The following is an 11,142-nucleotide window of genomic DNA, read 5'->3' as shown; positions in this document are numbered from 1 at the left end:
TCTTTCTACCTAAGTGCTACAAGGCGTCTCCTGGCAACCAGGATGCTAGACGCTGGCCAAGTAACAGCACCGCAGTCTCAGAGTTCTTCCTATGCTGTTTTCCGCCTCACTTTATTATTCTATATGTATCAATGAAAGGATAAAATAGTTATCATCATTACGCCAATTTTAAAGATTTCCAAAGTAATCAGTCACTACAGCCCACATCTCTTGCCTGTTGCTTGCTCACCTTTCTGAAGGTGTTTGAGACAAGCTGCTTGTTGGACAGAGGTAAGATTCTAGGTGCTGCTCCCTCTTTCCTGCCTCCAGCCCTCACTTAATTCCTGCTCCTTAGTGTCAACATTCACAGGCTCGTCCCATCCCTTGCCCTGCTGCCCCAGGATCCCCTGAGGAGGGCTGCGCCAGCGACAGTGTTCCCCTGTGATAGTCCACATAGCCTGGGGCGGGTGGTAGCAGAAGTTCTAAGTAGAAGAGGCCATCTAAGACAAATGTTTAAAACTAATTCATGGTAATTTAAAATTTCTCACAAATGCAGGCCCCCTCCCCCTCCTCGCCACCACCACATTCACTAAGGTTATTCTGAAAAAACGATCAATGCAGCTTTGGATAAGCAATAGTTTACAAATGCACTTAAACACAGTGCACAGGATACCAAAACTTTACTACAGGAGGTGGGGCGGGGTCCTCTCAGAGGAAGCAGTTGGCGAGCTCGGAGTGGGGAGGCACATCAGGACATCCCCAAGCACCACCGCATCTTGGAGACCCTGTCTTCCCTACTTTTAAGAAAAACCTTCAGCTTTTCAGAGTGCTCATAATTTTAATTCCCCAAAGCAAAAGACATGTCATTTACCGTGTCAGAATGAGTAAAAAGGTAAGACCCAACTGTATACTACCTGTAAGAGACACACTTTAATAGGTTGAAGATAACTAAAAGGAAAAAGATCCACCATACAGACAATAAGCATTGTACCTGGTATGACTATATTAATACCAGGCAAAATAGACTTGGAGACAAAGAGTATTAGAAGACATAGAGAGACACTTCATAATGATAAAAATGTCAATTCCATCAGAAATACATAACAAAAAGAGGATGGGGAGGATTGAAAAGGGTAGGGGGGATAAATGGTGCTGGCAGGAGAGTTGACTTGGGGTGGTGAACACACACTACAACATACAATGATGTGTGATAGAATTGTACATCTGAAGCCTATATAATATTATTAACCAATGTCACCCCAATAATTTCAATTAAAAATAAATAAAAACTTTAAAAAGCCTAAAAAGAAAGATATAACAATCATAAATGTGTATGTGCCTAATAGATAGCTTCAAAATACATGAAGCAAAAACTGACATAATTAAAAGGACAACAGACAATCCAACAATTATAGTTGGAAATTTAACACACATTTTGCAGTAACTGATTAGACAAGAAAGCCAGCAAAGCCGCATGATCTGAACAACACTATTAATTACCTTGACCTAATTCTTATCTATAGAACACCATATCCTATAACTATAGAATACAATCTTTCAAATGTGCATGGTATATTCACCAATTTAGACACTTGCTGGGCTATAAAACAAGTCTCAATAAATTTAAAAGGATTGAAATCCTACAGATGATGTTGTCTTACCAAAACATAATTAAATTAGCCCTGGCTGGTGTGGCTCAGTGTATTGAGCTCTTTCCTGCAAACCAAAGGTTTGCTGGTTCAATTCCCAGTCTAGGGCACGTGCCTGGGTTGCAGGCCAGGTCCCTAGTAAGGGGTGTGCGAGAGGCAACCACACATTAATGTTTCCCTCTCTTTCTCCCTCCCTTTCCCTCTCTCTAAAAATAAATTAAAAAAATAATAATTAAATTAGAAATCAACAAAAAAATATCTAGGAAATCTCCAAATATTTGAAAATTAAACAACATATCTTTAAATAATCCATGGCTAGCCCTGGCTGGTGTGGCTCAGTGGATTGAGTTAACTAGCCTGTGAGCAGAAAGTTCACTGGTTCGATTCCCAGTCAGGACACACGCCTGAGTTGCAGGCCAGGTCCCCATTTAGGGGGCATGTGAGAGACAGATGATCGACTTATCTCTGGTACATTGAGGTTTCTTTCCCTCTTTCTCCCTCCCTTCCCCTCTGTCTAAAAATAAATAAACAAAACCTTTAAAATAAATAAGTAAATAATCCATGGTCAAAGAAAGAAATCACAAGAGAAATTAAAAATATTTCCAACTAAATGATCATGAAAAACATCACATCAAAATCTGTAGATACAAGAACAGCTAAAGCAGTTCTTAGAGGGAAATTTATACCTTTAAATGCTTATATTTCAAAAGAAGAAAGTTTAACATCAATGATCCAAGGTACGACCTCAAGAAACTAAAGAAAGAAGTAAACCCAAGATAAGCAGAAAACAGAATAATAGAATACAAATTAACATAGAGAAAGCAGAAAAACCAGAGAGAAAATTACCAACACCAACAACTGATTATTTGTAAAAACACCACAGAATTGTTAAGCCCTAGCTTAATGGACCAAGAAAAAAGGAAGGAAACATAAATTACAGAACACAAATACCAGAAATAAAAAGGAGGTGGGACTATAGATCCTACATACATTAAGAGGATAACAGAGAATATAATGAAAAACTTTATCCCCAAAATTGACAACTTAGATAAAATGGAAAAACTCCTTGAAAAATAGAACTTTATCAAAACTGACACAAAATGAAACAGAAAATCTGAACAGCCTTTATATCTTTTAAAGAATTTCTCCACAAAGACAGCTCCAGGCCCAGACTGTTTCCCTAATGATTTATAACAGAAATTTGAGGAAAAAATAACACTAATCTTATACAAACTTTATTGGAGAATAGAGAAGAAGGTAAAACTTTTAAACTCATTTTTTGAGGCCAGTATTATCTGAATATCAAGACCTGGCAAAGACATTCCAGAAAAAGGTAATTACAGGCAATATCCTGTATGAATACAGATGTAGACCACTTAAATGGTTAGATCTGTCAAAAGATGGGCCAAAAGTAGTTGAGATAGAGTCCGTTCAATACATGAAGAAGCTAAAACTAGGCAAAGGGGAAACGGTTGTCTCGGAAGGTGGTAAGGTGCAAGATATAAAAACAAATTGAGATTAAAACACTAATGAGATTACTTTTTTCCATGTCTCCAACTAGCAGACATTAAAAAAAACACAAACCCACAGCTGATGTTAATGAGGGGAAATGTGTATTCTCAGACATTAATGATGGGACTGTAATCAAGCACAGCTTTTGGAGGATGGTGTGGCAATGCCTATCAAAGTGGGGATCCTGACCATGCACCTTCCATTTTTAGATCCAGCTTCCTGTAACAGGAGAAGGGCAAGTCTAGGTGAGCAAAGTTGTTGATAGTATATTGTTGGTGTAAAAGAGCAGACTTCATACAAAACATTTTATAAAATATCATATTTTTATGAATTACATTTATGGATATATATGGGCCAGAAGCTGTTCAAAATTATAGTGATTTTTTAAAATCTTGGTATTATGGGGTTTTTTTCTTTTTTACTTGTTGGTATTTCCTGACTTTTCAAAATAATGACATAACGGTTTCTGTAGCAAGAAGAAAATGAAAGTTCAGTAAAGAAACAGTGTGATTGGGACTTCTGGTCAAGATGGGGTGTAGGTGAACATAGCTCGCCTTCTTGCAGAACCCCATCAAAATTATAACTAAACTACAAAACAACCATCACTCAGAACCATCAGAAATCAAGTTGAATGGAAGTCCAACAATTATGGAACTAAAGAAACCACATCCATCAAGACTGGTAGGAGAAGCAGAGACGTAGAGACAGGAAATGAGCTGGCCCCACACCCAAGTGTGGTGGATAAAAATTCTGGAGGGATATCTCAGGAGTGAGGAGTCCCACCCCCACACCAGGCCCCCAGCCCAGGGTTTCAGTGCCAGGAAAATAATCCCCCATAACTTCAGGCTGTAAAAACCAGCGAGGTTTGAGTCAGTAAAAGGAACTACTGGAGTCCCAAGCAGTGTATCTCAAAGAACCCACACATGGGACTTACTCAGGCTCACTCCCTCTGAGCTCCAGCACCGGGGGAGCAGCTTGAAATGTACCAGTGGCATGGCGGGGAACTGAAGTGCCCGACATCGGGGCAAGAGCTGGGGTACAGCTTTCTCCCAAACAGAAAAGCAGGCAGAGGCCATTGATATTTTCTGAGCCCCATCTCCACCCAGCCACAGAGCCAGCAGGTGGGGGCCATATCTGAGACTCCATCAACATGGCTCACAGGGTTTGTTCCACCTGTGGAATCCATGAGGCTCCCCCCGCCCCTCCCCCTGCCACCCAAGTTGGCTTTTCCATATGAATGACTGGTCTCAGGCTTCATATCTTCCTAAATCTTCTCAAACAAGCAACAACTAGCCTCAGTGAGCCCCCGCCCCCATACCTCTGGATAAGCATCCCCAGGCCCAGCAGGAGCAGCAGCCAGCTTTTGATCACAGCTTAGCTTTGCCAGGGAAACTCTTGGCCCAGAACAAGTAGCAGCCATCTGCAGATTGCTTTGTAGTTCATGCTGGGTGGCTCCAGGCAGAACACAGGGGGCGCCTGAGCTTGGCCTGTGCCACCAGGGAAACTCCACAGTCTATGCACCCAGTGGACAGCTGTAGATCACATTGGAACACCAGTAACCTGCCCCTGCACAGCTCATCCTCCACAAGGGCTCAGATTGGTGGTCAGTGGTTACAGCCAATCCTTGCAGTTGACTGCCCTGGTTAAATCCCACCCATTGACTGGCCAACAGCAACCAAGGATCAACTACAAGAGGAGGGTGTATTCAGGCCACACGAAAGGTGCACCTCAAGTACCTAGCTTGGGTGATCTGGGAGGCTGTGCCACTGGACCCCACAGGGCACACCTCTTACAATAGGCCATGCTACTAAGACAGGGATTCATAGTAGCTCCACCTAATACATAGAAACAAACACAGGGCGGCTGCCAAAATGAGGAGATAAAGAAACATGGCCCAAATGAAAGAACAGATCAAAACTCCAGAAAAAGAACTAAACAAAATGGAGATGAGCAATTTATCAGATGCAGAGTTCAAACGTTATTTACTAGGATGCTCAAGGAACTTAGTGAACACCTCAACAGCATAAAAAAGACCCAGGCAGAAATAAAGGGTATATTAATGGAAATAAAAACCAATTTACAGAGAATTGACAGTAGAATGGAAGAAGCTGATAATCAAAGCAATGATATGGAACATAGGGAAACAAAAATTAACCCACCAGAAAAACAATAAGAAAAAAATGCAAAAAATGAGCATAGTGTAAGAAACCTCTGGGACACCTTCAAGTGTACCAACATTCGCATCATCGGGGTGCCAGAAGAAGAAGAGAAAGAGCAAGAAACTGGAAATCTATTTGAAAAAATAATGAAAGCAACTTCCCTAATTTGGTGAAGAAAATAGACATGCAAATCCAGGAAACACAGAGAGTCCCAAACGAGATGGATGCAAAGAGGCCCACTCCAAGACACTTCATAATGAAAAGGCCAAAGGGTAAATATAAAGAGAGGATCTTAAAAGCATCAAGAGAAAAGCAGTTAGTTACCTACAGGGGAGTTCCCATAAGACTGTCAGCTGATTTCTCAAAAGAAACTGCAGGCTAGAAGGGATTGGCAATAAATATTCAAAGTCATGAAAAGCAGGGACCTACAGCCAAGATTGCTCTACCCAGCAAAGCTATCATTTAGAATAGAAAGGCAAATAAAGAACTTCCCAGACAAGAAAAATACTAAAGGTGTTCATCATCACCAAACCATTATATGAAATGTTAAAGGGACTTATTTAAGAAAACAAAGATCAAAACTATGAACAATAAAATGGCAATAAACACATACCTATCAACAATTAAATCTAAAAACAAACTAAGCTAACAAGAAGAACAGAGACAGGATCCTGGACATGGAGAGCGTTTTCATGGTTGCCAGATGGGAGGGGGTTGTGGTGGAATGAGAGAAGAGGTGAGGGGATTATGAAGTACAAATTGGTAGTTACAGAATAGCCATGGGGATGTAAAGTATAGGAAATGGAGTAGACAAGAAACTTATATGCATGACCCATGGACATGAACAGAGGGGTGGGGATTGCTTGATGGAGTGGGGGGTACTAGGTTAGGGGACAAAGGGAAAAAATTGGGACAACCGTAACAGCATAATCAATAAAATATTTAAAAAGGAATAAAAAGAAATAGTGTGATTATTTAGAAACATGAGTCTGGATAGCCCTGTGGTAGGTATGTAGGCAGGAAGTAAGTATTCAGTAAAAAGTTGGACTTGATGAGTTCTGAGATCCCACCTAATCTATTCGTGATTTTATGTTTTTGTACACATACATGTCTATACACACACACACACATATTAGTGCAATTCTATGTATCTGTGAGTGTCATAATTGTATCTTTTTATTCTGTATTTTTGATGCTTTGACATCTTAGGGCCTTGCTGACTCTTCAGAGACTGCTCCGCCCCCCCCAGGGGTAGTCAATTGTTGGAGATAGTAAATCACTGACTACCTGGGCAGCTTTCATATCTAAACCAACCAGTCCAAACCCCATACTCCCAAAAGGGCTTTTATTCTTCTTTATGGGCTCTTATTCTCTGGGCCGCCATTCTCCTTCCCTGACTATCCCAGGACCAGATACCAGACAACCAGGGCAGCTCCTACACCACAGCCTGCTAAGATTATTCAAACCAACCAATCCTAAATTTGTTTATCCTGCCTCCTCCATCTTCCCACAGAAACCACACTAGAGACTTGTGCCTATGTTTTTCCCTTCCACTCTGCTTCCCCGTGTGGTCCCCACACATGGCACACTCTGCCATACCTGGTGAAACAATACTCTGAGTACCCGTAAAACAGTGAATATATGTGATGTCCCTAGATCTACTACTAATTTCATTCAGCAAAAACAGACAGTTTAATCTGATTTTGTTGTGGCAGCAACACTATAATATATAGGCTGGTTTTCCAAAGTTGGGATCTATTTTTTTTTCTTCTCAGGGCAGTCTCTACATATTTTGGGAGGTCAGGGAACAGAGCAATAGTATGACCTCTGAACTCCTAAAAACAAACCCTCCAAAATGAAACATTCAAATAGATTCAACTTAATTTTTGAGAAGAAAGTAAAACAACAAAACAAACAAACAAAAACCCCATGTTACCACCCCCGCCTCCTCCCATCAGCATTTTGTAATAAATCCTTTGTAACTTTTAGGCAGCCCTAGTTTCAAAGATCAGGTGGTCTGACAGTTTATGAATGCCAAAGAAAATCTGCCATTTCTAGAGAGGCAATTACCAGGCATTTTGCAAAGTACACTTGCAGGTAAGCTGTAGCTCACATGCACAATATTATTTAACAGGTGCCACAGATGCACATGCCCCCCAAAATACTCTGGTCTGCCACAGTGCTTCCTCCCAACCTACCTGTTTAGTTTCCTGGTTGTAGAGTAAACAACTATTTGCTTCAGAAGACCTCTATGAAAGCATATTTAAGTCATCTGCGAGGGGAAAACGATTTTTAGCTGCTGAAGATTCCAGTTGCTGGCTTGCCACTAGGACTTTGGTGGAGTTTCTCAAGCCACAGGGTATGGTTCTGCTGATTTGGGGTGTATATTCCATTCTTCTCCAGGGCCAAAAGCCATGGATCAGTTAGGAAAACCACCTTGGCAGACAACTCCTTGTCCTGGGACAGGGCAGGTTATTAATAAATATTTGTTCCATGTTTAGTTGAAAGATGGCAGTTTCAGTTACAGCTTTGTGCTGCATAGAACTGAACCAACTCCAGTCATACGAAGCCAATAGAGAAAATCCTGAAAGGAGAGCAGGAGCTCCTGGAATTAAGACGAGTGATCCAGCAGTGGAAAGTCACAGAATCAAGGTAGCTTTGGAGACTTGGCACACAACCCACAGGAAATTCATGGCTGGGGAACAATCTGGCCCCAGCACCACCACTGGCCCAACGATGCATGGCTCCAATCTCCAGCATCCCCTCTGACTCAAGATTCAAAATCTTGGGAATTTCAGGGTCTGAGTGGCTGAGTTGAAATAATCTGCCTAGAGGTAGTAAAAAAAGGATCTGAATTCTTCAATTGTGATGCAAGGCTGCAATAGAAGGCACATACAGAGGGAGGAGAACATGACTTCATGGGGTCTGGGTAGCTAGCCAGACAGTAGGAGAAGAATCTTGGAGAGGGGTGAACAGAGCCAGAATGGTGGGGGCACAGAATAGGTGTTTCATGATGTTCCTAGGCTAACACAGGAGCTCAATTATTTTTTAAATGAATGGCAAAGTGAAAACCTAAATCATGCTATTCAGATATGAGACTGAAGTTCCTCTGGCTGGATGAAGTGGGGAGAGTATCCCAACAGAGGGTGATCTGTCCCTAGAGCCAACCTGGCTAGTCACCTTTGCTCTTGAGACTTTTCCCAGTCACTCTGGAGCAGGAAACCTCAAGTCCTCCCCTAGTGAGGGTCTGGGGTGTTGGCATCCTTCCCCTGCCTGAATCAGAAGAATGGGGAGCACTTGTGTCCAGAATCTCCATGGAGTTAGCTTTGGGTGTTCCCAGGCTTCCCCCAGACTGGAGTGAATTTGCCTTCATAGTTCAAGGAAATGTGCTTCTCTCTCTGGGTTTTTGGGTGAGGAATCAACCTTCAATTTCCATCCATATTACTTGTCTCCTTTTAGAGAATAATCTCTCTTTTTTCGTCTCCTCCGTGAAGAGCAGCATGGCCCAAGAGCTTGGATTCTGGGTGTCCTGTAAATCTGGGTTTAAATCTAAGGTCTTGTTCTTATTCACTGGCTGTGTGATCTTGTCAAATACTACACGAGCCTCATCTTCCTCTGTGAATTGGGAAAAATAATGCCTGTCTTGCAGGGGCATTTCATGAAAATGTACATAAAGTGCCGAGTACATACAAAACTATAGGGCAGGGCATCCATAGCCATTAAAAATTTCAAGATTACATCTCTTCTCCCATCCCAGGCTTTTTACATAAACACTAATTATTGTCTATTTCTCAATAAGAATTTGTCAGCTTGTGGATACCAATGTCAATTTTTGAAAATTGATACCAATATCAATTCTCAAAAGTGGATCAATTTTTGAGAATTATATTATATTGCAATAGACCAATTATATGATTTTGCAGTAATCTCTCAGTCACGATCAAAGCTTAAATGAAATCTTCCTTAAAATCCTCCAATTCCTATTTAGTCTCAGGAAGTAACTGGTTAGGTACACAAAGATATTATATAGAAGGATGATCACTGCAGTGTTGTTTATAAAAGTACCTAGAGAGGATTATAAGATTAAATAAATAATAGCAATTTTTTACTGTAGAATTCTATGTAGCCTTTAAGAAGATACTGTAAAGATATATTTAATCACATGGAAAGATGTTTTTGCTGTATTAAGTGAATAAATTATAAAATAGCATCGTAGTGTGGATCCATATTTATTACATATATGTATGATAGCCGAAGAGATATATGTTAAATATGAACAATGCTTTTCTTTGGGTGTGGGAAGTGTAGATGGCTTTTATTTTTATTTTTACTCATAACTATTTTCTAATTTCCCCACAATAAATGCATGTTATACATATATACAGGAGGAGAAAATGATCACGTGATGCTTTTTGCCCTGATTTTAGGCTCCTCAAGCACCCTTTTGATTTTTTCAAATTTGGTTTCTTCAAGGCAATCTCTCTCTCTTTTTTTAAAAAATTTATTTATTTTAGAGAGAGGAGAAGGGAGGGAGAAAGGGACGGAGAGAAACATCAATGTGTGGTTGCCTCTCACATGCCCCCTACTGGGGACCTGGCCCACAACTCAGGCATGTGCCCTGACTCGGAATTGAACCATGGACCCTTGGGTTACGCAGCCCATACTCATTCCACTAAGCTACAGCAGCCAGGGCAAGGCAATCTCTTAAGAAGAGATAGGGACAAAGTTATATCCAGCTGCAACAACTTAAAATGGATATCAAAGGCAGTCTCGAAGGGGTTTTTTCCCCCTCCCCAAAAAAGAGATGCAAATGAAGGGAAAACAGTGCACCTACTCTGGTTTTTGTTTGTTTTGTTTTAAAGAAACTGCAGATAGCACTGTGGCTTTCCCTCAGGTTACTGGTTTAAAGCCTAGAACCATCTTTCTTGTTCCTACCCCCTGCAGGGTGAGACACTCAAGTCACTAGCCCAGGGAAATTATTCTGATGGTTCTAGTACCTATGTTTCTGGGTATCTATCTCTCAACTGGGAAAAGGGAATAGGATAATGGATGTAAATCTGTCCCTGGAAAGATAATTTTCCCTCCTGTGATAAAATAAAATAGTATTCTGATTAAAAATGTTTCCTGAGAATTTGCCTAGTGTGAAAAGTTCCGGATAAAATGATAAAATACCTTTAAATATTTACTGAGTAAATGCCCTAGGTTTGGTAAGAGAAAAAAAATAAGATAGGGCCCTTGTCTTAAAGGAGTCCAAAGACAGTCTAGTTGGGGCAGACAGACATATAAATAAATAATTGTAAAATAATATGAGAAAGGTCATAACCAATTTATGAACAAAGTGATATTTAGCACACAGATGTGATAACTTAAAGTTTTAGGATGAATGGCAGAAAACATTCCACGAGGAGGAGGAAATTGTGTGTCACAGCTTGAATTAGCTAAGTATTTGGGCAGAAAGGTCAGTTTCTGGTTAGATGACTGAGACTTTTATAGAAGGTACCTCACCGTACCACAGTCTGGTACACCCAGTGAGTCTTTTCCATCAGGTTACCATAGTGAATGATTGTCAACGAATCAGGTCCCGAAATTGAATGAAGTGTTTGTAGAAAATTATCAGAGATCTCCAAGGCTTCACGAAATACTTAAAATAGAAGTCAAGCACTGCTTCAGCCAAGCCCTTCACTTTTCTCAAACTCTTGGAAATGTTACCTTTTGCTGATTGTGTTACTCAACCTTCTGAAAGTCAATAATTTGTGCCATTCCAATCTTTCCAGGAAAAAAAAAGTGGAACTAATAATGGCATACAAGACAAGAGGACAAGAAGGAGAATGTTAGACGGGGCT

This window comes from Desmodus rotundus, chromosome 2 (genome assembly GCF_022682495.2).
Source record: "Desmodus rotundus isolate HL8 chromosome 2, HLdesRot8A.1, whole genome shotgun sequence".
Lineage (NCBI taxonomy): Eukaryota > Metazoa > Chordata > Mammalia > Chiroptera > Phyllostomidae > Desmodus > Desmodus rotundus.
Note: the sequence above shows the minus strand (reverse complement) of the source record.